General features: G+C 45.9%; 1 protein-coding gene across 3 annotated transcripts in view; it reads left to right on the plus strand.

Moving 5' to 3' along the window:
* Window positions 1–12,687: 12,687 nt before the first annotated feature.
* The window catches only part of MTUS2 (microtubule associated scaffold protein 2), a 478,717-nt gene continuing 463,713 nt past the window's right edge, over window positions 12,688–27,691 (plus strand). For 2 of the 3 annotated variants that reach the window (XM_047755832.1, XM_047755833.1), the window contains exon 1: window positions 12,688–12,821. The gene's annotated coding sequence lies outside the window, so the exon portion shown is untranslated. Of the gene's footprint in view, window positions 12,822–12,882; window positions 13,130–27,691 lie in introns of those variants that run through there. The other variant, XM_047755831.1, reaches the window with a different exon arrangement.

Below are 27,691 nucleotides of genomic sequence, written 5' to 3' on the forward strand. Positions count from 1 at the left end.
GGCAGGGCCTAGGGTTTGGCCGTCCAACCCGCCTAGACTCATCATGCATTCACTGAATGCCTTCGTGTGCCAGATGCCTTATGAGGCCTTGAGGGCCTCGTGGGGCTGAATAAGCCAGGGGCCCTGCCCATAAACAGCTCTCCATCTGAAGAGTTGAGTAGACACCAGGCAACCTTCACCGGCTGGTTAGGCAGTGATGTTTTACATACTTGAAGATAAAACGTTCCGATAACCTGCTAATTAGTAAGCATCAGGATTTGGGGACAGTCATTGACTAGACCTGCTCTTTGGTGGCCTGACGTCTGTGTTTCAGTGATTCATTGTGTCTCAGAGTAACTTGGATTAAAGGAAGGGAGGAAAAGTGACCAAAGCCAGATAAAACAGCAACAAGGCAAACATGGTAACTTAGTCATAAGTTCTATGACTTTTTGGAGGAAGACAGGAATAAAAAGAATTCTCTTTCTGAGGGTAAATGTTTTATTTTGTCTCCAAATTGCTGTTTCTTCCTTTAGCAAAAAAAAAAAAAAAAAAAAAATCAGGGCCAATTGAAACTGTTCTCAAGGCCATTTTCAGAAGCCCGAGAATAGAGGGAACCACGTGAAGCTCATGGGGCAAGGAGTGAGGTCTGGGTTTAAGCTCTTCTCCACTTGCTCAGCTCCTTGTTGCTCAAATGTTATCTGCCTGGCTGGGTTCCCACGAGGATGCAGGCAAAGTGTTTATCAACTATAAAATAGAACAGAAATGTAACACGGCCATTGTTTCAATTCTTAACACAGAATAGTCTGTAGAGTTGGATTTTGCAATAAATGAGAATTTTGTGTGTGTGTGCTTTTTTAGGGCCTACATTTGTGGCATATAGAAGTTTCCAGGCCAGGAGTTCCTATTGTGGTGCAGGGGAAATGAATCCAACTAGGAGCCATGAGGTTGTGGGTTCAATCCCTGGCCTCGCTCAGTGGGTTAAGGATCTGGTGTTACCGCGAGCTGTGGTGTAGGTTATAGATGTGGCTCGGATCTGGCGTTGCTGTGGCTGTGGTGTAGACAGGCAGCTGTAGCTCCAATTGGACCCCTAGCCTGGGAACCTCCATATGCTGCGGGTGTGGCCCTAAAAAGCAAAAAAGAAAGTTCCCAGGCTAGGGGTCCAGTCGGAGCTACAGCTGCTGGTCTATGCCATAACCACAGCAACATGGGATCTGAGCCACAACGCCAGATCCCCAACCCACTGAGCAAGACCAGGGATTGAACCCACATCCTTATGGATGCTAGTTGGATTTGTTTCCACTGAGTCATGACAGGAACTCCCAATAAATGAGAATTATACATGCCAGGTGTAATTTGTGATTTAAATGGTGATTTTTATTTTATTTCATTTTTATTTATTTATTGTTTTGGCTGCACGTAGAAGTTCTTGGGCCAGGACTGAACTTGCATCACCGCCGTGAACTTAGCCACAGCAGTGACATCACCAGCTCCTTAACCCAATGAGTCTAAATGGTGATCAGACAGAGAACTCTGCAGTTCTAATAGTAAAATACGAGTTTAGGGTTTTTTTCTTATATCATTGACAGAAAAAAGCATATAGTTTTCATATGATTTGGTCTCATAACCAGCGAAGTTAATACATTTTCAAAATGTAAAATAATTTTCAGAGGCAAAAAAATGTCATTTCCTCTTAGCACACAATTAATTACATCCTCTAGGGCCAAGGAGATACCAAACCAAGCCTTTTTTTTTTTTTTTTTTTCCTTTTAGGGCGGCAGCCGTGGCCTGTGGAGGTTCCCAGTCTAGGGGCTGAATTGGAGCTGCAGTTTGCAGCCTACACCACAGCCATGGCAACGCCAGATGGCAGCCGCGTCTTTGACAACGCAGCCCTCTGTCTTTTTTCTTGACGTTCAGTATGCACTTGCTCCGAAGCATCATGTGCTGGGGTTTATTTCTAGAGAGTGATTGATACACGGACCCTGAACGGAGTCCATGGCAAAGCTGACTGGTCTCTGCAAACATGCTGAATCACTTCCCAAGGTGCTGTGGTGACTAAGTCTATACTGCTGCCCCTGGGGATAGGACAAAAGGCTCAGGTTGCAGACCCTATGTTTGGAACAGCGTGATCTCAGAGAGAGCACGGCGATAAGAGTCGGTCTTGCTTGGGTGCTGCTCCTCTCCGTTCTTTCACGTGTGACTTGTAGTAAGATCCTTTACTTTTATCTTTTTCTTTTTACTTCTTGTTTTTTTAATGGCAGCACCCTCGGCACATGGAAGTCCCCGTGATTGCCTCTGAGCCACAATTACAACCTACACCACAGGTTGCAGCAATGCCAGATCCTTAACCCACTGGGCAGGGCCAGGGATTGAACCCGTGCCTCGGTAGCAGAGCCACTACAGATTCTTGGGCCACAGCGAGAATTCTTCTGGGCTTTATTTATTTAACTCATAAAAGGGGTGAGATAAAAGTTCCACCAGGATGTTGTAAGAGTACTACGGACTAGGCAGCGAGAAAACGCGATGGTTCTACGCGAGGGGGGCATTCTGTGTGCGGAACAAATCTGCACGCAGGTAAAGGGATCCTTTCCATCCTGCCGGCGGATCTGATGGGCACACCCTTCAGGCCCTGCCCTGGTTTTTTGGTCTTTCCTTTTGTCTCATCAGTAGGTTGTGCAGACATACTCTCATTTCAACATTCCAGTGTTTACACGTGCTGGGCACCGTTCCAGGGACTGGGGGCAGAGTCGTGGACCAGAAGCTCCTCAAGATTCCTGCTCCCACCAACATTCTAGTCAAGTGCAGACCCACCACTGCAGACTGCTGCAATACAGCGGGTGACAGCGATCAGGGCCTGAGGGAAAATAGGGCTGGTTAAAGGGCCAGGCCCCACCTGGAGGGGGTGTTGTTTTAGCGGGTGGAGGCCTCCCCTATGGGGTGACCCCTGAACAGAGTCCTGAATGAGTAGAGGGAGGGAGGGGGGGTCCCCACAGTCTCTGGGCAAGAGCGGTCCAGAGGAGCGGACTTGAGGTGCTCTCAAGGGACGAGGGACCCATCTTTCCTTTCCTCACTGTCCCCCCCTCCCGCCCCCGCCCTCACCCCCACCCCCACGCTCTTCGTGGCCCAGAAGCGTCCTTCCCCTTGGCCGTGGCCTCGGGCGCCCCCTCCTGGGCAGCCTGATCGAAACCCCTAGCTGAGGCTCTCGCCCCTTTTCCGTGGGTCCTGTTGCCCTCTGCTGGCCACACAAGCGGTTAGCGCTGCCTCAAAAGTTGCGCACAAACTTCCCCCAAATCACCGATTGCAAAATCCAATTTGAGGCCATAGTTGAATCATTGACATTCTCCCTCTGTGCTTTGAAAGCTGTTGCAAGTTTGAATAGCCGATTTCAAAATGAATTGCCTTGTAGGTAGATGGGTTTTGTTTCAAAACCATCACAGACCTTAGTATCCAGATCTAGGATGTCAAGTAACACAGAAACAACGTTTTGAACAGTTGGTGATATTATTTTATTGTGCCATCATGTAATATTCATTACCGTGTATTAAATATTCTTTACAATTAAAAATTATTGAATAGACCTACACTTTAATGGTATTTTTGTCTAGGCTTTAAAGGACCTAATTACTCCAATTTCCGGGTTCTGTATATCTGGCTATTTTTCATTTCACTGGACATGGGGGGATTACCTAGGGAATATATTTTCAAATTTAGTTTTAATTTTATTTATCTAATTTAAAAATTTTTTTATTTATTTTATTTAATTTTCAAATATATATATGTATATATTCTCCAGAGCCATCTGCTGCTGGACTTAGACTTTGTTTTCGATCCTTGGCTACTTTCTAAAAGCAGAATCTGAAGGACAGGATGGCGGTTTGATAATTTCTGCCTTTGGGCTGCTGTGTTTGGGGTAACAGTGCTGTGTTAGATTCTGCTGTCTAGCAATGTGACTCATTTATACTCGTAGATTCTCTTTTATATTCTTTTCCATTATGATGTATTACAGAATGTTGAACAGAATGACCTGTGCTATGTAGTAGGACCCTTTTTTTTTCTTTTCTTTTCTTTTTTTTTTTTTTGTCTTTTTAGGCCCACACCTTCAACATATGGAGGTTCCCAGGCTAGGGGTCAAATCGGAGCTGTAGCCATCAGCTTCCACCACAGCTACAGCAATGCCAGATCCGAGCCGCGTCTGCGACCTACACTACAGCTCACGGCAATGCTGGATCCTTAAACCACTGAGTAGGCCAGGGATTGAACCTTCGTCCTCAGAGATGCTCGTCAGATTCCTTTCCAATGAGCCATGAGGGGAACTCCAGTAGGAGCTTGTTGTTTATCCACCCTATGAATCATAGTTTGCGTCTGCTAACCCCAAACTCCCACTCCATTCCTCCCTCCCCTCCCCCCCCCCCGGCAGCCACAAGTCTCTTCTCTATGTCTGTGGGTCTGCTTTTGTTTCATAGATATGTCCATTTGCGTCATATTTGAGATTCCACATACAAGTGATGTCTTACGGTATTTGTCTTTCTCTTTCTGACTTACTTCACTTAGTATGAGAATCTTTTAAATCCGTCCATGTAGCTGCAAATGACAGTATTACATTCTTTTTAATGACTGAGTAATAGAGAATATTTTTAAATGATTGTAAGACATCAAGAATTTAACACAACTATTAAATCACTGACTCTAAGATAGCCTCTCTCTTTGGCAATGAGGGTACCAAAACCATGGGGAAAATTCATTGAAATTGGACTTGTGCTGTCTGCACCTGTTCTACCATAGTGTGTGTGTGTGTGTGTATGTGTGTGTGTGAGAGAGAGAGAGAGAGAGAGAGAGAGAGGTGAGCATCTGCTGTGTGCAAGGACAGGGCTAGATGAATAAGACTGAGGTTCCGGTCTAGACTCTCCTGTGGGCTGAGCACAGTGCCACATGCTTCATCTACCCAACCTCAGTTACATTTCACAACCACTTTGCAAGAGTGGGTATTATTCATTCTAGAGAAACTGAGCATCAATGACGTTAAAGAACTTGCCCAAGGTTGTTAATCTAGTAACTGACAGCTGGCACTCAGTGCCCCCGGGGTGTGACCATCATCCTGTAGAGAACCAAGGACTTAACAGACTGTGCAGGGCAGTGGCACGTTCCCAGATGGCAAAATCACAGCCCTGGGGAATGAAGTGACTTCCTCTGCGCTGGGTATTAAGGGGAGGAGCTGGACTTGGATCCTAAGCAGCCCCCGACCCCACTCGGTTCAGTACATCATGGTGCTAGAATAACTTAGACACTGAGGGTAATTTTTATTTATGTATTTATTTCTATTTTTGTTTTTTTTAGGGCCACACGGGCAGCATATGGATGTTCCCAGATTAGGGGTCGAATAGAAGCTGCCTACGCCATAGCCACAGCAACGTGGGGTCCGAGCCGCATCTGTGACCTGCACCACAGCTCATGGCAACATTGGATCCTTAGCCCACTGAGTGACGCCAGCAATTGAACCTGCCTCCTCACGGATGCTGGTCAGGTTCATTACCCACTGAGCCATGAAGGGAACTCCTTGGATAATTTTTAAATTCCCACTTTCCTATGTCCTGCCTGGTGCCTGGGCACTCCAGTAACAACCGAGATGAGAGCTATAAAGGAAAGAGCTGGTATGAGTTTCCATGAATTACATATTGGTCATGGTCTAACAGAGAGGAAAGGGAAAGAGGTAGGCTCCCACTGTCCCTTTCATATCACCCAGTGCAGGCTTCCGGTCAGATGATCAATCAACCAACATGGACTGAGCATCTGCTAGAAGCCAAGGACCACAGTGGGTGCTGGACCACTAGACATGAGTAACTGCCAACTGGGGACTCACCGTCACGTGGGGTGAACACACATGTAAACAAAGGCAGTGCAAATCCCACCCACACACGGCCTGGGGACCACAGGGACAAGAGCGTTCCCACTGGAGAATCAGGGGAGCCCCCACGGGGGCCACGGCTTCTCTCCCAGGAGATACCTTCACTACAGCGATGCTGCTCACGGAGCCCTTTTCTAGTCCTTCTAACGAGGCAGCATGCCTCCTCCATCGCACCTGTGCAGATAAAAGGCTCCTAAGACAATCCAGGAACTGGGAGTGGTAAGAAGAATGTGGGGAGTGATCACACTATTCTGGTTAATAAGGAACAAAGATGTGGATCACTGGATGACCGTGGTGAATTCGATTTCTCTAGAGGAAGTGGGCAGCAAAGGAAAGCTTCATCTCAGCTCGGTTAAATGCAAAGTAATTGGGATAGTAAAATTGGTTTGCTAATTTAATTAAAACGAAAGCAAAACAAATATGTCAGTTGAAAGGGTGACTGTTATATAATGTTAATGAGTTTTCAATTTAAACATTTTTTTTCCAATTGGAACTGGGATTAATTTTAGAGTTAAGATATAGTATATTGAAATCAGGAAAAAAATATGAGGATCTACGAATGATTCATATACCTCTCTTACATCAGATAGATTACGGGGAGTACATATTTTTAATGTTTCAGAAAAATAGATAACTGATTATTTTTAAATCTCAGAACTGGAACCGTTTAGGGTCAAAAGTAGTCAAAGATTAACAGAGGGAAAAATGTACCCACTTAAGTAAAAATGAGAGTTTTCTATGGAAATTTAAAAAACACCATTGAAATACAAGACAAATTCTAGCATGGAGTACTAGTTACAGTGATACAGTATAATGTTGTAAGTTACTTATGTACTAATTATAATTATATGTTAAAATTATAGGGGGAGGGATAAAGTAGGAGATTGGGATTAACACAATGCATTACGACATATATAGTAAATAACAGCAAGGACCTACAGCACAGAGAACTCCATTGTGTTTTCCTTTACAGGTTATTCCCTAATAACCTGTAAAGGAAAAAAAAATCTGAAAAAGAATATATATATATACACGCAGACGTATATATACACACACATATATATAAAAAACCGAAGCATTGTACCCTACACCCAAAACTAACACAACATTGTAAATCAACTATGCTTCAATAAATAAATAATTAAAAATACAATTAAATGGGCTAATAATTACAAAAATTGGTAAGAACTCTCTAACACCTTCATAGATAAAGAACTGTGTCACCCAGCCATTGCTACAATATTGCCGTCTAACACATCCCCTTCAAACTCAGCGGCTTATAACCACAGCCTTCATCCTCACACCCGTCTGCCAGCCAGCTCTGATGTGGCTGATTTAGGTTGGCCTGGGTGACGCTGCTTCAGGCTGCAGGTTCTCTGGGCTTGGCTCCCGGATGCAGGTGGGGTAGAGGTCCGTTCCAGGTGTGCTCATCAGGGAGCACCCAGCGCTGGTTCTCATGGTGATAAGCGTGCAAGAGATGAGCCAGGGAGAGCAAGCAGAATTAAACCTGTCGCTTGTGTCGTGTCTGCTTAACCTTCTGTTGGCCGAAGCAAGCCGTGTGGCCGAGGCCAGCAGCATTGCGGTGGGGAATGGTGTTCCACCCCCAGTGGGAGGGGAAGCTGAATGAATCTAAATGATCACAGCAGGATAAAGGCATCAACTGGCAACGCACGAAATAGGAAACCCACACTTAATAGATGTATGGAACGATGATCCAGTCCATTAGGAATAGAAAAAGTGGAAATTACAACTGCATTGCGATAGCACTTATTACGTATTAATAAAGAAAGTATTAAAATCAAATCACTCTACAGTAAAAATTCTCCCCAACAAGAACAACATAAAATCCAGATGGTTTTACGGACGAGTTCAACGAAATTTTCTAGAAACAGATGATTTCAGCTTATGTAAATTCCTCCAGGGGACTGGAAGAATGGGAATGTTCTTAATGCATTTGATGGCCTCAAAACAAAGGAAAAACACAAGAATACAGGAAAATTGCAGCTCAACCTCACTCTTAAGCAGAGGCGTAAACATTCTAGGTAAAATATCACTAAACAGAATCTAACAGGGTATGAAAAAGACAACACAACGTAATAACTACGCCCGCATAGCATGGCCCCTATCAGAGGGAAGGTTCTAGTGTGGCCGGTCTAGGCTCTTGGACTTCAGAGGTCAGCCGGTGACCCAGGCTCCTTTCAGTTGGTGGCTAGGCGGTTCCTGAGATCACTGCACTCATCTGGATGACCAGAGCCGGACCACTCCCACGGCAGAGCAGCGGTCAGGGCCGGGGGAGGAAGAGCTGAGTCCAGGGAAGGCAGCGATCGTTTCAAGGTAGGCGCTCCTAGAGGCTGCACCGTCACTGCTGGGGTGAACACATGCTCTCTGGGCAGCTGTGGGCCCAGGAAGAGACGCACGGGTTTTATGGGGGACGACCCAACCGGCGCGCTGCCACTCTAGGAATACTTTTAACAAAACATGTGCCAGATCTATACACAGGATATGATAAGATCTTACTGGAGGACATTGAAGAGCACTCAAGAAATACCCTCTCCTTCGGGAGAGACATACTCAGTATCATGAAGTTGTTATCTTCAAATTCGAAATAAAAGCTGAATGGAATTTTCATTGAAACTGACCATTGACAAGGCTGGCTCTCAAGAGTTAAGAAGCATAAGGTTGATGGACTTGCCCTACCTGATATAAAGACCGATGCTGAATCTGCAGCCTTTAAGCTTTGGGTCTGGGTATAGAAAGAGACAAGCTGACCAGAAGAACAAAAGAAGCCTCCTGCATAGTAATGGCATTTTGACGTGCAGCAGAAGGGCCACTGGAGATAGCTGAGGGGCGAAGGACCTATCTCCTAAATGGTCTGGACCATCTGAGTATCCACGTGGATAAAATGGAAATTGGATTCCCGTCTCACACAAAACCCACAAATCAGTTCCAGTTGATTAAGGACTAAAAATATGAAAGGCAGACTTTAATACTTTTAGGATAAAATATTGGAGAATATTTTTCTAACCTTAGAATTTCTTTAAAAACACACAGAAACTCAGGAAAGAAAGAGTTGATAAATTTGACTATTTTAAAATCAAGACTTCTTCAGGAGTTCCCATCGTGGCTCAGCAGAAACGAATCCGACTAGAAACCATGAGGTTGCGGGTTCAATCCCTGGCCTCATTCAGTGGGTTAAAGATCCGGCGTTGCTGTGAGCTGTGGTGTAGGTGGCAGACGTGGCTCGGATCCTGTGTTGCTGTGGCTGCGGTGTAGGCCAGCGGCTGCGGCTCCAACTAGACCCCTAGCCTGGGACCCTCCATATGCCGAGGGTGCGGCCCTAGAAAAAGACAAAAATAAATAAATAATGAAATGAAATGAAGACTTCTTCCACAAATACCATAAAGAACATGAACATTAAGTCATTCCCTGGGAGAACGTATTGGTAATATAAACCATCAACAAAGAATTATGTCATGAACTCCTATAAATCTATGAGGCAAATGCCTAAATACAACTGAAAAATGTGCACGAGATGTGGACTGGTATTTCACAGAAGAGAAAATACGGATGGCACATAGCCCAAAGTGGTTCTGTTTCCTTAGTCATCAGGGAAATACCAAGTTGGACCACCCTGAGATATCATTTATTTCCACCATCTTGCCATGTCCTGTGTTGGGGAGAAGGAGAAAAAGTGGGGTACATACTTACCCTTACTGGTGGAAACGTACACTGGTACAGCCAATGCTTCTATTGGTACACCGCACAAACATTTAGATAATCTTGAAGGCTTTTCGATACACAAGGTGATTTTTATGAGCTGTTCATATGAATTCATAATTTTTAAAAAAAGCTGAAAGCAACTGAATAGGAAAACGATGGATATTAATAGCAGTGAGAAATGACTGAATGTCAATTATGTGCCATAATACAGGCGAATCTTAGAAACATAATGCTAAGTGAACATAGCAAGTTGCAGACTCCCATTAGGTATGATGCCATTTTTATAAGCCTAAAAATCCAAATTTCACCAATATGTTATTCAGTTACACACACATGTGATAAAATTGTTTCAAAAGAAAGAGAATGAAGGGCGTAAAATTCAGGATGTGGGTTCCTTTAGGGGCGGAACGAGGGGAGGGAGGGGGACAGAGGAGTTAGGATGGATGCAAGTGATTGACTGGCTTATGGGTTCACCCGTGTTATTTGTTTTATAGCATATGTACCTTCCTCTGTGTCTTCTCATGCTGTGTAACAACTGAACCAGTAGCTGACGTCACAGAAGTGGCAACAGAAGCCTGAGGAGAGAGTTAATTGTTAACCAAGATTTGTAGACATGGTGCCATGTGAAGATAGAAATGAGGTAAGGACAATCAATCATTCTAAGAGAGACAGAAAATATGGAAAAAAAAAATAGCAGGGCCAGTAGAAAGCTCACAATTGTATGGCAGAGTAGGTTCAACTATACAAATAATTGATATAGTTATATAATAATTAATAAGTAATTAAATGAGGTATGTTTACAAATGAAAAGATGGATGTTGTCAGATTAACTAAAAATAACTATGGAATTCCCGTTATGGTTCAGCTATAAGGAACTGAGCAGTATCCAAGAAGATGTGGGTTCAATCCCTGGCCTTGCTCAGTGGGTTAAGGATTTGGCGTTGACCTGAGCTGCAGTGTAGGTTGCTGACCTGGCTTGGATCCCACAATGCTGTGGCTGCGGTGTAGGCCGGCAGCTGCAGCTTGGATTGGACCCCTAGCCTGGGAACTTCATAGGCTGTGGGTGGGGCCCTAAAAAAAAAAGACAAAAAAAAGCAGACATTGTGAATTTACAGGCTGGAGGCAGTTCTGAGAAAGCCTTGGCAGGACAATAGAGAGTTCGAGAACAAAGGCTGCCCAAGAGATGTGTCCTCCATTAGGCAGACATGGCCCATCACCTAGTGCTCCCACCATAGTCAGCCAGGGCGGGGAACGGCTTGGGGGGGTGTGCGACCTTGGTGTGAGCACCAGGGTAGATCAAAGGTGTGACCGCTGGAGGCCCATCAGTTAGTTACACTCTGGAGATGTCAGAGGCCCAAGTCCATGGCCACCGCAGAAAGAGGTCTCTCCACACTCTAAATAGAGGCACTGGGCCACCTCTGCAGGATTTGCTGCGTAAGGGTTCTGACTTCAGCCCAATTTTAGGGAGAGGGGGGAGTGGGAGAAGGTTGGTAGCAAGAATTACAGAGTGCTGTGAGGGAGAGGAGGGGTATGGCCACTGCGTGCAGAGAAAGGCTTCTGGAGAAGTCCGCGGAGGGCTTGGCATGGACCACCTGGGGTCTGCGGGCATACATGAACCCGCAGCCTCCTGACTCCTACATGACAAGCTTCCTAGAGGCCGACCAGAGCCTCCTGCGAGCAGGAAACGAAGAGGGCGTGGTGCTGTGCTGGTGACCTGGATGGTTGACCCGGATGGTTGGGTTGACCTGGATGGCTGACCCGGGTGGTTGACCGAGGAGGAAGGCTCGGCCCGCCAGGTCACGTGACACCGCAGAGACACCCGCAGAGAAGCTGACCCGAAGCCAGGACCAGAGCCCGGGCAGGACGGGTTCCCCACCCACCACCCTGGAGGAGCCAGTCTGCACCGAGCCGGCCCAGGATGTGGAGCCAGGAAGGGAAAGGCCTCGAAGGCTTCTGAGCTTGGGTTTCCCGAGGAGCCGGTGGGAGGCGAGAGCGGGAAACGGGACCGAAGTTTTGATTTGGACTGGATGGGACTTTTTAATACCAAAGAATCCGACTGTTTATTAGCACTGGAAAGTGACAGGAAAAGCTATGAAATCTGCCCTAGATTCTTCCAGAGGAGAAGGGAGAGCTGTTAGAATCATTTGAAAAGACAGTGGTGTGCAGAAAAAGGTACCGTTTCATGATTTCCCTTTGCCTGGTGGTCCAGCAGTGTTTCCAGACATGAACTGGTGTAAAACATTGTTTAACATGGTGATCTGGAAAGAGAGACCCCGCTACTCTTAAAAAACCCCCAACACCTAAATAGTGCGACCACCAGCACCAGAGATTCCATTTTATAATGTTTATTGCGTTGCTGTATGAACCAGAGGCAGCAGCAGGTCTCAGCCCTCGCCTGCCTTTTCAAGCCTCCCTGGGAGCGTTTCTTTGGGAAGTGGTTAATACATTTATTACCGAGAGGCTCTCTAGAACCCCTCGGCCAGTGTTAGGCACAAGTGGAGCTTATTAAATATAGAACTAAACCCGATTCTAGAAAGAAAAGCCTGCCTTTCCCCCAAACCTTTCTAGAGAATCATTTCGGGCTCCTCGTGCCTCGGGAATCCCACTGCCCTCGAGGTTCCCCGTGCTGAGCCCAAACTCGTGCTGCTGCCCCCTCATTCGAAGCCGTTCCGTCTTCTCCCTCAGAGGAAGACCGCAGGTCCTGCTCCTCGAAGCCCCCTGCCCTGCAGCCCCGGCCACCTCGCTGGGGTCGCCGGCAGGCTCCGGGCCTCGGTGGCGCGGTGGGGGCTGCCCGCCCGGAGCCGGAGCGGGACGGCGCGCGCAGGGCGGCCCCGCGGCCGGCAGAGGGCGCAGCGGCTCCCCGGCGGGGCTGCGGGCCGCGGGGCGCGGGCCCCGGCGTGTGCGTCTCGGGGCGGCCGGGAGGGGGTGCGCGCCTCTCCGCCCCGCGCCGCCCTCCCGCGCGGGCCCGCTCGCCGCCCGGCCGCTGTCACCGCCGCCCGCACCTCGCGAGCGAGGCGCGCGGGCTGCGCGGGCTGCGCGGCGCGCTCCGAGGCCCGGGCTTGGCCGCCGCCCGCCCCGCGGCTTCTCTTTGTCCGGGCGAGGCGGCCGGAGGAGCGGCCGCTGCATCATCCGGGGGGGCGCCTGGGCGTCCGGTCGGAGGTCCCCGTCAGCGGCCACGGCGCGCTCCGAGCGGGGGCGGCGGCCTGGGCGGTGCCGACGCGAGGTGAGCGAGGGGCGCGGGCGGGCGTGGGCGGGCGGCGGGACCCGGCGGGCGGGCCGGCGCTGGGCGCGGGGGCGTCCCCGCCTCCAACACCTGCGCCGCCTCGGCTGGCTCCTCGCGGCAAGTTTGGAGCCACCCCTTTGGCGGACCTCCTTGGCCGGTGGGCAGAGTCTAGACCCGTCGCCAAATAGAAAACTCGAGCTGGAGGCGGCGGCGGCGGCGGCGGCGTGTGGCAGCCTGGTCCGGGATGAGGGGCTCTTTAAGGGCAGTGGTGGCAGCCTGGCCATCTCTCTCGGCTCTTGCCCACCCAGGTGAGCGAATCCTCTTCTGTACCGTCGGGTCGGCCCGGGCTCCGGTGCCTGCCTTCTGGGAACCCGCGCGGAGTTGGGGAGAGACCGGAGCGGGGGCTCGCTCTGGCTTTTCTGCCACCGCAGCACTCACTCCCTCCTGCCTACATCCTGCTCAGGCTGAGGTGTTGCAGCTCGTTTGGCACCGTCGCTTGCTGCCAGGTTAAACAGCCTCTGATTCAGAAGGGCTGGAGGTTAGTGGAACCGAATCCTTTCCCCCGCCTCCCCACACACCCCCAGCTTTGGATAATTTGTTCTGCGTCTTCGTCTTAATATAGTATGCATGTGCTAGTTCCTTTGAGCTTTATAATGGTAAAGCAGTGAAATGGTTTGCTACATCCCCCCCCCCCCCGCTTTTTTTTTTTTTTTTTTCATTCTGAGCCTGTGCACAGAAGGAATTTCAGGCACACAAGTGATGTTACTACCATTCTATTTTAAATACAAACACGGAAAGAAGTGCTCTTGGCAGGATACCAGAGGCGCCTGTACGCTCTGTTATATAAGTGCTTTTTAAAAATATGTGTTCATCGGTGAAGTTATGAAAGTGATTACCAGAGCATCTAAGAAGAGAGGCTGAAGATAAGTCAGAGTCATAAGTCATAATTTTTGCTTTAGCCAAAACTTTACTTGAAGACAATAAAGCATATTCTTTAGGATAATATAGGGCCTTTCTCTGAACTCATTGGGTCGAGTTGTCAAACATTGGAAAAATAAAATAGGTTTCGTAGAGGCTATTAAGAAACTTGGTGAAAATTCTTTACTTATGGATGGTAATAAAAAAGATCCCACAGACACCCTTTATGGCTTGTAAACTAGTGAATGACTTTATTTTTACAGCTGATGGAAACTTAGTAATTACGGACTGCCAGTTATTCAAGATCCCTCCACCCTTTAAACCTCTGCTCATATTTATGGTTGTTTTTTTTTTTTTTCCAGGAAAGAATAAGACAGAAGTAGAAATAACAGATATACCGAGGTCCGAGAATGTCCTTTTGTGACTCCCTCCCCACGAGTCTAATTCGTTTTGGTGACATCTGACCTTAGCAACGTTGAAAGCTTCCTTGTGATACTGATGGGTGGGGGGGGAGACCCGCTGGATAGCACTCTTTCTTTGAATTTTGTGCCTTTATAGCCTGAGGTGTGGCTCCACCTGAGCTGTGGTTTAAGTACAAAATGAGTGGTTAGAAATATGGAGAGAGAAAAATGGTGTTGGAAAGGAGATGTGTTGAATTATAGCATCGGACACTTTTGTATTTTGTTGAAATATTTTTCTTGATTTTTTTTTTTTTAACCTGCCAAAAATCAAAAAAACCCCAAAAAACAACCCATCGTCCTGAGTTGATGTTTACTGAGGACCATGCTTCCGTGGAGACTCTGTCAGGGAATCCTAAGTGGGACACTGCTTTGTGCAGCGGTAGCCGTGGAGTTGAGCAGTGGCGTCAGGGTCTTTCTTTAGGTTTACGTGCGAAGGTGATTGTGTCTTAGTGAAGATAGTCTCCTCCGTCAAATTCAGAGCTCGCCTGTGTTAATACAGAGCAGCAGGTTAAGTGCAGAAAGCTTTTATTGTCTTTAAGGTCGGAAATAAACCTAGCTGCTGAATGAGTGTTTTCTGTCTACCTTATGTAATTCCAAATATCCAGATCTGGGGGCGGATCTTATGGCTGGTTTGTGAAGGGTTATGTAAGAACTACGACTCTGCTTTTTGTATTCCATTAAAGTCCCTGTTTTGGCTCTTACATAATGGACACAGTACCGGGTTGTTGAAGCCAGAACAGGGGAAGATGCACAACCCCAGCCCAGCACATGGACTTTTATAATGAATTGCTGCTGCCAAATTAGAGGGAACAGCAGGGGTGGAGGTTTGTGAAAGGGAGATAAGAATAGCATCTAGAGGATTGATGTAATAGAAGACGGTTATGCTTAGCGGTTTTCTAGAGATTTTAATGCTGCGGGTATAAACCTCGCTGGTCTTTTATATCTCCCAGCAGAGGCGGATTGACTGGGAAGCTAATGAATCTTAAGCTTCAGGGCCCCTCACTCCAGCTTCGTTCAAGTCCCCCGGGAGAGCCATTGGCAATTGCTCCTGCAGCCAGAGAAGTTTGTATTTGTAATTTTGGATTCTTTTTTAAAGAAGGAAGACCCGCTTCCCCCCCTCCCACTTCCCATCATACACACATAAGACTCCACAAACCCTGGATGTGCCGTGTCTTCTAATTATGTTCAAACGTTAACTTTAAAGAATGCTTTATCTTATTTTAACGTCCTATGAAAAGACAGAAAAAGAAATCTGGCCAACGTTGTAGTTGAGCTGCGGAGCAAATGCAAATTGCTCTAACCCAGGGCTGCGTGGAGCTGCTGGAATCAGGTGGTTACCTGGAGAACCAGCTCTGCCTTGTGATCTCACACAAACGGGGACTTTTTTGGATCCGAGTGTGAGCTGGAGGTGGAGAGGCTGGGACGGGGGCGGTGAAGGGAGGAAAGTGGGTTAAAGCTGCAAAGAAGAAAGGAAAAAGAGGGAACCACCAAAAGATGCTTCATTAATAAAAAGTTAATGGGAACAGATAGCATCAGCTCCATAGGAGACCTTCCTGTAAACTCCTTAGGATCCGTCTTTAATGTGAATACTAAACAGGGAGCAAACTCAGGCCCAGAAAATATCCTGCAGGCTGGGAAGGGCTAGGATGAACTATTGACTCGTTCCCATTAGCAGTTTTATGAGTAAATGGGAGCCTTATTATGTCCGCCACAGGAATGTTGGAGAGGAGGTTGTTGAAAAGAGTGGAGCCTTTGCCTTTTTCTTTGGTGTTATTTCTACTTCATATCTGAATTTGGATGCTTCAGATCTTACCATCTTGACCCCTTTTCCACCAACCCTTCTAACCCCTCCACCACTCTCCAGTCACCCATCCATCCATCTATCCATCCATTGACTCATCCATCTATGCACCCATCCATCCATCCAAGCACCTACCCACCCATCCATCCACCTACCAATCTATCCATCCATCCACCCACCCATTCATCCACCACTTATATATACATCTACCCATCCAACCATCCATTCATCCATCCTCCCATCAACTCACTCATTTATCCACCCGCCTACCCAGCCATTCATCCACCCACCTATCCATCTATCCATCCATCCATCCATCCACCCATCCATTCATTCACCCACCTATCCATCCATCCATCCACCCACCCATTCATTCACCCACCTACCCATCCATCCATCCATCCATCCACCCACCCATCCATCCATGAATACACTCCCCTTGACCAGACTTTAGTCAGGCCCCGCTGACCCCTCTGCTTGACTAGGCCTCAGTCCTGTCCTATAAGAACTGCAACTTTCAACACAATGTTTTGCCCCTCCCCACTCCCCACCTCACAAATGCATACACACACTGAGAGACGTGAGAAAACGCTAACATGGCTTCCAGCGGCCTGAGGCCATGCCCTGGAGGACCCCGTTCCCCTTAAGTTCCTGTTTGGAAAAGCTCAAGGCTTCCAAAAGGATTTCACTCCTGTTCCAGCCAACCCCTGAGGATATGCCCCTGACTTCCCTCTTATTAAGAATTCAGTAGGCCAATTTACAGTTATAATATTTTCTCTGTCCCTTTGATAAGGGTGCGGAATGAGTGTGGCTGTGTCCTGCAGAACTGGGACGGCCTCCTTGCCGAGCAGAGCCCCGAAGAAGATGAAGAGTGAGCCACGCGGATGTCTTGGGGGGCCACCTCCCCAGTGGGGAGCAGCCAGTGCAGAGCCCTCAGGCAGAGGGGCAGTGGGGGCCCTGGCGCTGCAGGCAGGCTAAAGGCCGGTGCTTCTCTTCAGCAGCAGCCCACCCCTCTCGTTCTTTTGTGCTGGTTTCTTGGACGTACCCTGGACCCTCCTTTCCAGGAGCATGAGGTTGTATCTGTGAGTGATGGTGTTTCTCTTGGGCCTTATGTGTTGGCTTGGGATCAGGTACAGCTCAGGGCCTCTCAGGGCTTCTGGAACCCAGTCCAGACCGTTACATAAACCAGGAGTAGTGGGGGCCGGGCCAGGCGGGGGTGGTGGCGGTGGTTGGATGTCTTTGTTGATGGTTCCTGTTGCTTATTGTAGGAAAGGGGCCAGCAGCAAAGCCTTCTTTCAGGCTCGATTCCCTGAAGTCTCCTAGGAACAGATAGAACTGTGACGAATAAAGGATGCTGATGTGGGAACCATGCTGCTCTTTTTCGGGGAATGTCAAAATGTGAAGAACCCAGAGCAACCCCTGAGGTGAAACTGAGCCCCAGAGAGCCCCGTGGCCTAAAGGTGCCTGGGTTGGTTCCCATTTGAGGAAGGGAAATTGCTCATTGGCTGACAAGGCTCCTGTTTGCTCGGTGGCCATCCTGTGTGTACCAACCAGAGAACAGGTGTGGGGGAGTTCCCTTTGTGGCTCAGCGGTTAAGAATGTCGCTAGTATCCATGAGGATGTCACTTTGATCCCTGGCCTCACTCAGTGGCTCAAGGATCTGGCATTGCTGCAGGCGTTCCCTTGGCTGTGGTATAGGCCGGCCAGTGCAGCTCTGATTCAACCCTTAGCTGGTGAACTTCCATGTGCTGTGGATGTGGGCCTGAAAAGGACAAAAAAAAAAGAAAGAAGAGAAAACATGTGTGTGGACCTGGCAGCAGGTGGTCATGGATCCCTCCGGAGAAGGTGAGAAGCCAGTGGAGAGCAGCAGCCAGGAACTCTCTGCTGGAGAAAGACCTAGCCTTGCGGGGTACATGGGAGGACGGGTCTGGGAGAGGATACATAGCTGTTTGCTTCCTCAAGCCGTTAGCCTCTAACCATTTCTGCCTCTGACACAGCCATAGGGACCTTCCTTATAGATGAAGTTTCTTTGGATTGTTTGCTGGAAGGTAGGAGAATAATAGAAGCCTGAATGAGCACGTAGACAGGTGGCATTAGGGAGGTGGCATGCACAGGAGATTGGCAGGTGGCATTAGGGAGGCGGCATATATAGGAGATTGGCAGGTGGCATTCGGAAGGTGGCATGCACAGGAGATTGGCAGGTGGCATTCGGAAGGTGGCATGCACAGGAGATTGGCATTCTTGCCCCTTCTGTGTGCCTCTCATTGCTTTGTGCGGTCTCTCAGTTTTCAGGCTTCTTCCACATGCCCAGTCATGTTTGGAAAATGGGGATTTAAAGTTATTCCTGGGTGTTTTATACTCTCCTCTTTTAATTGGCTGTTGTTATGCAGACAACCAGTTATAGATATTATGCATAATGGTTACGTTATATTGTCTTGGTCCCTTTAGGATGTTATAACAATGTACATCAGGAATCTGTTCTCATCTTTCTGGAGGCTGAGAAGCCCAGGATCATGGTGCCAGCAGATTTGGTTAAGGGCCCTACGTCTTGGTTCATACATGGCCCCTTTTTGCTCTGTCCTCGCTTGGTGGAAGGGGCAAGCAAGAAGCTCTCTGGGCCTTTTTTGTTCAGGTACTACTCTCATTCATGAGGGTTCTGCCCTCAAGACCCCGTCACCTCCCAAAGGGCTCGCCTCCTAATTACCATCACCTTGGGCGTTAGGTTTTCAACATAGGAATTTGGGGAGGATGCAGACATTCAGGCTGTGGCGTATGTATATCCAGTAATTTACATACAGGAAACTGTTGGTTTTAAGATGTAATCATGTAACTGGGCGCTTTTGAAATTCTTATCCATTCTAACCTTTTTTTGGCTCTTTTTCTTGAATTTTCTAGATAGACAATCATCATCTGTAAAGAATTGTTACTTTGGTTTCTTTTCTTATTTCTATTTCATGTTTTATTAACAGTTTATTTTTTTAACATGAACTTTATGTATGTATGTATGTATTTATTTATTTATTGTCTTTTTAGGGCCATACCTGCGGCACATGGAAGTTCCCAGGCTAGGGGTCAAATCAGAGCTGTGGCTGCTGGTCTACACCACAGCCACAGCTCACAGCTATGCTGGATCCTTAACCCACTGAGCAAGGCCAGAGATTGAACCTGTGTCCTCATGGATACTAGTTGGGTTCGTTACCGCTGAGCCCCGGTGGGAACTCCTTATTGACAGTTTAGGTAGAAGAAGAGATTGTTCACTCAATCTGTTGAGTGATTTTTTTTTTTTTAAACATAAGATTGAGTATTGTTCTTCAGGTAGATGTGTTTCCTCTGTCCCATAGAGAATAGATCGTGTGACCCTTCAAGACGTCTCCTTATGAGTCTCGCCACCCTTTGGGCACCTGTAGCCCCATTGAACCGGCAGGTTCAGCTCTCTTAGAAAAACAAAGTGGTGTGTGCACATGGTCATTAATGGTGAGCCAGCAGTGGATGCGCCGAGAGCTAAGCGCATACTCATGACAGGTGGTTGTTGACTTTGGGAACTTCGACTTACCTGCAGAAATGAAAAGCCAACATAGTGTATTAGCTTCCATGAAGCCTGTAATAAGGCAAATAAATTTGTCCAGAAACAGGCTAATATTGATATAGTGATTTTAAGTGCTTTTTAAAAGTGGCGTGGACAAAGCCTGGAATAGGGAGCCATGGATTACAAGCAATGGCGATAAAATAGCAGAAGCAAGTAATGAACACTTAATAGGGAAGTTAGATTTCCACGCTTCACCAGACTTACTGCAAAGTACTAATCTAAAAACTTCGTGTGAGCACTATCTCTGCTAAATGACAGTGGAAGAGGAGTCATCTCAAATCACCCAGAATTAATTATCTGTGCTAAGCTGTTTAAGATTACTCACTCAAAATAGCTTTTGAAGACAGGCCGTCTTTCTTTACACACGAATAATTGTCTTCTCAGGTTGGAAATGTTGCCACGTATTAAGCCAAACGTATTTTTGTCTCTAATTCTTATATTTCTATCAGTTTATTTGCAGAAGCAGCCAATGTGAGAACTGAAATCGTGCAGCAGAATGATGTGGGTTGAAATGGATATTTTTAAGTTTGATGTATTTTCTATTAGTGCTGCATAGTATCTCGGGAAGGGTGTATAGCAGACATGCCAGATATTGCATTTGATTTCCTAAAGACTCTGTCAAGTATTTCTTTAAACATTTTATATTCGTTTAACTGGTGACTAGTAATGAGTTTTAGACTGGAGTGGCCTGATGTGCCTCTGCTAGCACTAAGAATTCTGTTTATTATAACTAATTTGTGCTCTACACCAAACCTTTATACTGAATGTTTTTCTGCCGGATTTTAGAATTATCATTTTGACAAGATATTGTAATAGAATATAAATGTGATTTAGAACTAATTTCTCAGTTTGGGGAGTTAAAAGAACGAAGCAGAGATGTGGTCTGAAAATCACCCTTCTCCAGGGTCGGGACTAGAAAGAGACTAGCAAGGAAGTTGCCTAAATTCTTCAGGCACAGAATTTAAGGAGGTGTTAAGAAACTAAGCAACATAAATAAGTAATATATTAATACGGTTTAAAAAATAAAAGTAATGCAAAATTAATAATATATTAATATGGTTTAAAAAATAAAAAGTAATGCAAAATTCATGAACAAAGTATCAGCTTTTTAGAAAGGCAGGATCAGTTTTTGATTTTTCCTTTTGTGTCAGGCTCCAATATAATGTAGCGTGACACTGTTACAGATCATGTTCTAATTTGAAATTTAATATTTTGTTCAGGGATTTTTTTGCATTAATTTTTATGTTTTAAAAATATCATTTATCTTGGAACCACCTCTGGAATGTTGGAGTAAGAGCATTCTGTAAATTCTCTTTTCTGAAACAACAATGAGAACAAAATTTCACTGAATGAGGCGAAAATTGTCAAAATAAACTACTTTCGAGCACTGGAAATTGATCAAAGACTCGCAGCAACGCAAGGGGTGTTTGTACAAGAAAAAAGACTGAACTGTGGTAAGAACAGTGACCTTCGTGGCCTTTAAATTTATTCCCATTACCCCTTCCCAGCACCACAGTAGCCTTGAAAGCTAAAAGCTACCAGAGGGGACAGGGCAGATTCTGAGTTCTCCAAATGCCACATTCCCAGAAAATTGTCACCGTATGATCTGCTTAGCGGCTCCCTGAAAAGCTCTGTTTCAGAGCTCGTTTTGATTGCTCCTGACTTGGAACTCATTCCATGTAAACAGCCTTAGGGCACTTCTTAAAAATAGTCAGTGGTAATTGACCGCTTAACCACACAGCTTCCCCAGGTGGTTACTCTAGTTGGGGTTAACAAGAGGTTAACCTAAAAACTTAAAAGGCCTAATTGGGAAAAGAGATCTCCGTAGAGGGCTTTGAAAAGCTTTGACATATTCCTTAGAATCTAGAAGGCCCAGGTGCACATAGCCAGGTAAGACTTGAGGAGGACTTAGTCTCTCATCTCCAGCTGACAGCAGTAAGAACATGCAGAGTTGTAAACTGTCTATCAGAGCATAGAGAGCTTGTGTCAATACACACCCAGAGCTCACAGCAAAGGCTGTGAGACATATTGGTTCAAAGCATTTAAGGAAATCTCTATCCCATCATTAGCTGACCACTGAAACAAATTGGGTAGAGAGTTAAGTGGCTGCGCATGATAGAGAAAATGGACTTTATAGAATTAGTCCAGGAAATGGACAGTGTTGGGAACAATAAAAGCAAATGGCAGCAACAACAAACCTTTGGTTGGGGTGGTGGATTCTGATTTCTAGAGTTGCCATCTTATTTAAAATCCAGTTTCAACACACAATTGGAACACAAAAAGAAACAAGAAAGTCATTCACAAGGGAAAAAAACAATTAAAAATGTCCCTGAGAAAGTCTAGATATTGGACTTAGGAGACACATGTTTTAGGTCAGCAATTATAAATGTTTCAAAGAATGAAAGGAAGTTGTGACTAAAGAATTAAAATATGAGAATGTCTCACTAAATAGAGAATATAAATAAAGAGAGAAAAATTATTTAAAGAAGACGAAGTAGAAATTCTGGAGTTGAAACGTACAATAACTGAAATGAAAAAAATAAATCTCTAAAGGGCCTCAGCAACAGCTTGGAATTGCAGAAGAAAGAATCAGTGAACTTGCAAGTAGGTCAGTTGAAATTATACAGCTTGCAGAACAGCCAAATGAATAAAGAAAAACGAACAGAACTTTATTTGTCCGGAGTACCAAGACATGCGTCATGGAAGGAGAAAAGAGAGAGAAAGGATACTTGAAGAAACAATGGCCACTAAATTGCCCAATTTAATGTAAAACTTTAACTTGCACCTCCAAGATGGTCCCTATGCCGGGATAAATGGTCTACACCCAGTTCAGCTGTTGAAAGCCAAAGCAAAGAAAGCGGCAAGAAGGAAATGAATTATTAGGTACGAGGGCTCCTCAATAAGATTAACATCTGACTTCTCATCAGAAATCATGGAAGCCAGTAGCTGGTTTTTTCAAAGTGCTGAAAGAACAACCATCCAATTAAGATTTCTGTATCCAGTAAAACTGTCCTTCAACATAGAAGAAAAAATTAAGACATCTCAGGAAAATAAAAACAGAGAGAGTTGGTCACTAACAGACCTGCCCTGGAAGAAGTATCCAAGGGGATCCTTCAGGTTGTAATAAAAGAATAGTAGACAGTAACTCAATCCATGGACAAAAAATATAGAGTACCAGTAAAATGAACTATTGTGTGAATGTCAAGGCAGTATAAACCACGAAGAAAATAACCAAAAAGTATAAAAGAACAAAAGCTTAAAATGGTACGCAAAGATATGTATTTAACACAAAAGAAAGCAGTGATGGAGAAAAGGGAACAGAGACATACGACATACAGAAAACACAGTAAAAGGGCAAATGTAAATCCTATCGGTAACTACTTTCAATGTTAATGGATTAAACACACCCATAAAAGGGTAGAAGCTGGCAGAGTGAATTAAATATGATCTGACTATGTTCTGTCTACAACAGACCCATTTCATATTCAAACAGAAATAGTTTGGAAGTAAAAGGACGGGAGAAGATATACCACGCAGATAGTAACCAGAAGAGATCTGGTAGTGACCGTACTAATATCAGACAAAATAAATTTTAAGTAAGGGATTATCACAGGAGACAAAGAAGGCCATTCTGTATTGATGAAGGGCTCAGTCCATTAGCAAGACGTAACAATTACAAACATATGTGCATCTAACCACAGTTCCCCCAAAATACGTGAAAACTGACATCATTGAAAGGAGAAATAGAAACTCCAGTAGTAATAGTTGGCGATTTCAGTAGCCTAAGTGACCCACGACTCAATGTATTCCCAGCTGCCCTTTTGGCAGAATTTGACAAACTGATCCTGAAATTCGCATGGAAATGCAAGGGACCCGGATAGTCCAAGTAATCCTGAAAAAGCAGAACCAAGTTGAAGGACTCACACTTCCTGATTTCAGAAGTTACTACAAAGCTACAGGGATAAAGATCATGGGATGCTGGTATAACTTTGTGTAGATCAGAGATGTGAAATTGAGAGTCCCGTAACGAACCCTTATATTTACGATCATTGATTTTTCAACAAGGGTGATAAAACAATTCAAAGGAGAAACACTAGTCTTTTACAAATGGTGCTGGGGCGTCCCCGTTGTGGCTCAGCAGCAATGAATGTGACTAGTATCCATGAGGATGCAGGTTTGATCCCTGGCCTTGCTCAGTGGGTCATGGATCCGGCATTGCCACGAGCTGTGGTGTAGGTCGCAGATGCAGCTTAGAGCCCACATTGCTGTGGCTGTGGAATAGGCCGGCATCTGCATCTCCAATTTGACCCCTAGCCTGGGAACTTCCATATACCATAGGTTCAGCCCTAAAAGGCCCAAACAAACAAACAAACAAAAAACAATAAAAAAGCCAAATAGTGCTGTGATAACTGGATATCCATAGGTGAAAGAATGAAGTTGAATATTCACACTGTACACAAAAATTAATTCAAAATGGATCATTGATTTGAATGTAAAAGCTAAAACAGACTTGTAGAAGAAAAAGAAGCAACTTTTCACGATCTTGGATCAGACAGTGATTTCTGAGATGTAAAATGAAAAGCGTAAGTGACGAAAGAAAACATTTAAGTTGCGCTTCATGAAAATTAAAAACTTTTGTGTTTTAGAGAATATCTTCAAGAAAAAGCCTACAGAAGGGGAGCACATTTTTTACAAATTATGCTTAATAAGAACTTGTATCCCAAGTATATCTAGAATGGTTGCAACTCCATAATATAAAGACAGATAAACCAATTAAAAATTGGGCAAGGACAGAAAAGAAACTCATGGAATTGGAGATCAGACTTGTGGTTGCCAAGGGGGAGGGCGTGGGATGGACTGGGAACCTGGGGTTAATAGATGCCAACCTTAGCATTGGAGTGGATAAGCAATGAGAGCCTGCTGTGTGGCCCTGGGAACTATTGAGTCACTTGTGATGGAGCAGGATGGAGGATATATGTATGTGTGACCGGGTCACTTTGCTGTACAGTGGGAAATTGACAAGAACACTCTAAGCCAGCTATAATGGAAAAAATAAAAATCATTAAAAAAAAACCCAACCTGACCAAAAAAAATTGGGCAAGGGTTTCAAGTGGATATTTCTCCCAAAAAGATACGCTAATGACAGACAAACTATGAAAAGGTGGTTAGGGTTAGGTATCAGGGGAGATACAAATCAGAAGCCCAGTGAGCCATCACTACACACCCACTGAGATGGCAGGCGTAAAAAACCCAGACAACACCAAGTGTTGGGGAAGATTAGAACCCCTGAAACATTGCTGGTGGGACTGGGAAATGGTGCAGCCGCTTTGGAAAATTGCTGACTCTAATTATAAACCTAGAGTTACTATATAACCCAGCCATCCCATTCCTCAGCATATCTCCAAGGGAGTTGAAGAGACCTCCATCTAAAAGCTTGTACACCAATGTGTACAAGCCCCAAATGGGAAGCAATCCGGATGTCTATCCACTGATGAATGAATGAAATGGGGCCTCTTCATACAATGACACAGGATTCATTCATGGAGTTCACTTGTAAATAGGAATGCGGTGCTGACTCGTAGTACAGCGTGCATGCACTTTGGAAACATTTTAAGTGGAAGAAGCCTGTCATAAAAGGTCACATAATGTGCGGTTCCATTTCTGTCAAATGTCCAGAATAGAGAGGCAGATTCGTAGAGACAAAATAGCTGAATGGTTGCCAGGGCCTGGGTCTCGGGAGAGCGGTGGGGTATCTGCTCGTGGGGATGGGGTTCCTTTGTGGGGTGCTGAAAACGTTCTGGAGTTGGATAATGGCGAGGGTTGTACAGCTTTGGAGTATATTAAAACTGCTGAATCCCATTGTTGGAAACGGTGAATTTTATGGCATGTGAATTGAGTTACAGATCAGTAAAGCTGTTATTTAAAAATGTACCCATCATGGTTACTGAGGTCTTTTGGTTCCGCTTAAATTTTGAGCCCGAGGCAGGTGCTTTGTCTCCCCCTCGCCCTGACCCTGTCTTTCCCGGCAGGCCTCAGAATTCGGTAGGCCCTCTAGCTGGGAAGAGGAGCAACTTTAGGAAGGCTGGCACTTACCCAGGCAACCGACCGCAGCTGATATTAGAGAAGGAGAATGCCAGGGAGTTGGTAGAACTTGGAAAACAACCTTCTGTGGGCTTTTCCCACGGGAGCCACGTCTGTATGGCCAGCCGGGCCATGCTGTGTATCACTGCCGTGCCGTCTTTGGTGTCTGTGGCTCTGTCATCGTCGGGGAAAGTTATCATCTTAACAGGTTTCTTAATAAGGAAGATACCGTCTTTATAGAGCAGCACTGTCCGATAGACATACAACGTGAGGTACCTTTTCTGTGGCCACATTAAAAGGGAAAAAAGCAACAGGTGGAATTAATTTTAATATGGTTTATTTAACCTCATATATCCAAAATATTGGCATTTAACATGTGGAAATATTTTATATTCTTTGTTCATACTGAAATTTTTAAGTCCAGCTGTGTATTTTACACTTTTCAGTTCAGAATAGCCACCCAGTGTTTCGTAGCCACCAGAGGCTTCGTGGTATTGATAGTTATGGAGTTATATATTTTTTTAATATAATGAGATTTAAGGCTTCTGGAGATACAGCGTGGTGACCTGGTTTTGCATTGGATCCAGATGCAGATTCGGGCTTTGGCTCTAGCACTGCGTTTATTCTTAGAGCATTTATTGTCATGCATTCTCAAAAATTATGTGGTCTGTTTCTCTAATCAGACACGTCATACTGGAGAGAAAAGAAAGTGTTATTTTATTGCGTGAATTACGGCAGGACCCATTGGAGGCGGCGGTCGGTTCTGCCGGCGTAAGGGTCAGTGGTGTTGCAGGGCTTGGCGTGGAGGCCAGGGCCGAGCTCCCTCTTGGAAAACGCGTTGGGTGAGGAGCACAGGTGTTGTAGGAGGTGGATGCAGGGCCCAGGTGTTCCAGGAGGAGGCACGAGTGGAGGCTCGGCCAGGGAGCCTTGCATAGGACTGCCCTGGGACATTGCTTAGAAGTTGGGTCCATCGGGAGCATGCCTGTGAATGGGGGGCTGAAGGGGGGCTGTGGCTGAGGTGGGGGGGGGCTGTGTTCTTGGAGGGTACCCTCAAGGGAGTTCAGAATGTATTCCATACTGGGCTGCGGGCACCCACCGGAGAGCTTCAGGAAGAAAGTCACAAGGTGAAATTTGTTCTCTGTGACTTTGGCATCTTGGGCAAGTTACTTGAGCTTTCAGACCTGCCTTGCAGCCTCCTGTTCTGCAAACCTGGAATGCTGCAGTCTACTCAGGATGAAGATTCAGTGAATAGTGTACATAACATGACTCTTTGCCCGGCTCTGCTCCAGAGGTACCCAGAGGAAGCTTTTGAAAATAGAAATGCTTGAAATTCAAGAATAAGTTTCAGGATGGTGTCCAGAAATCTCTGTGTGTAACACATTCCCCTGGTGATGGGACGTGCAGAGTTCCTTTTTAGCCCATTTATTTACCCGGGCATAGGGAGCATCTGTTCCTCCTGCCTCCTCTGTCAGCCTCCTCGTCCCACCGCCTGGCTGATGTGCTGCAGCCCCTACTCAGATTGTGCTGGCGGTTTACCAGTGCCTGGCTCCTCGAATGAGGTTGATCAGTTGGCTCTTAGGCAGCCTCTGGCTCTTCACAGAGAGGCCTCATTTAGTTGGAACCTTGCCGCTTCCACACATGTACATTTAGTCTTCAGGCACCTTAGCGAGCACTTTGAAACTTTGTTTCTATGCTTACTCAATTGCTTTATTAACACAAAGTCTCATCCTGTCTTCCTTTCACAGTGGGCAGTGCAGTTCCAGCTGGGCTTGTCAATGCAGGGCTCTTACATTTGCAGCAGCTCTTTTTTCCGTGGCCATGCCAACTATGATAATAGCGGTGTCCTTCCCTGTTACTGACAGTGCTGGCATCGGCCGTTAGCATGGTTCACGCGTTTTCCTTCAACCGTCCTGTGGTCCACATTCGATCAACCTCTGTTGTAAGGAGAACGTCACCATTGGAAGAGTGAAGAATGCCTCTGAGTGTTAGATTTTCCTCTCCTGGCCTTTCCTCTTCCGGTCTC

This window comes from Phacochoerus africanus, chromosome 13 (assembly GCF_016906955.1).
Source record: "Phacochoerus africanus isolate WHEZ1 chromosome 13, ROS_Pafr_v1, whole genome shotgun sequence".
Taxonomy (NCBI): domain Eukaryota; kingdom Metazoa; phylum Chordata; class Mammalia; order Artiodactyla; family Suidae; genus Phacochoerus; species Phacochoerus africanus.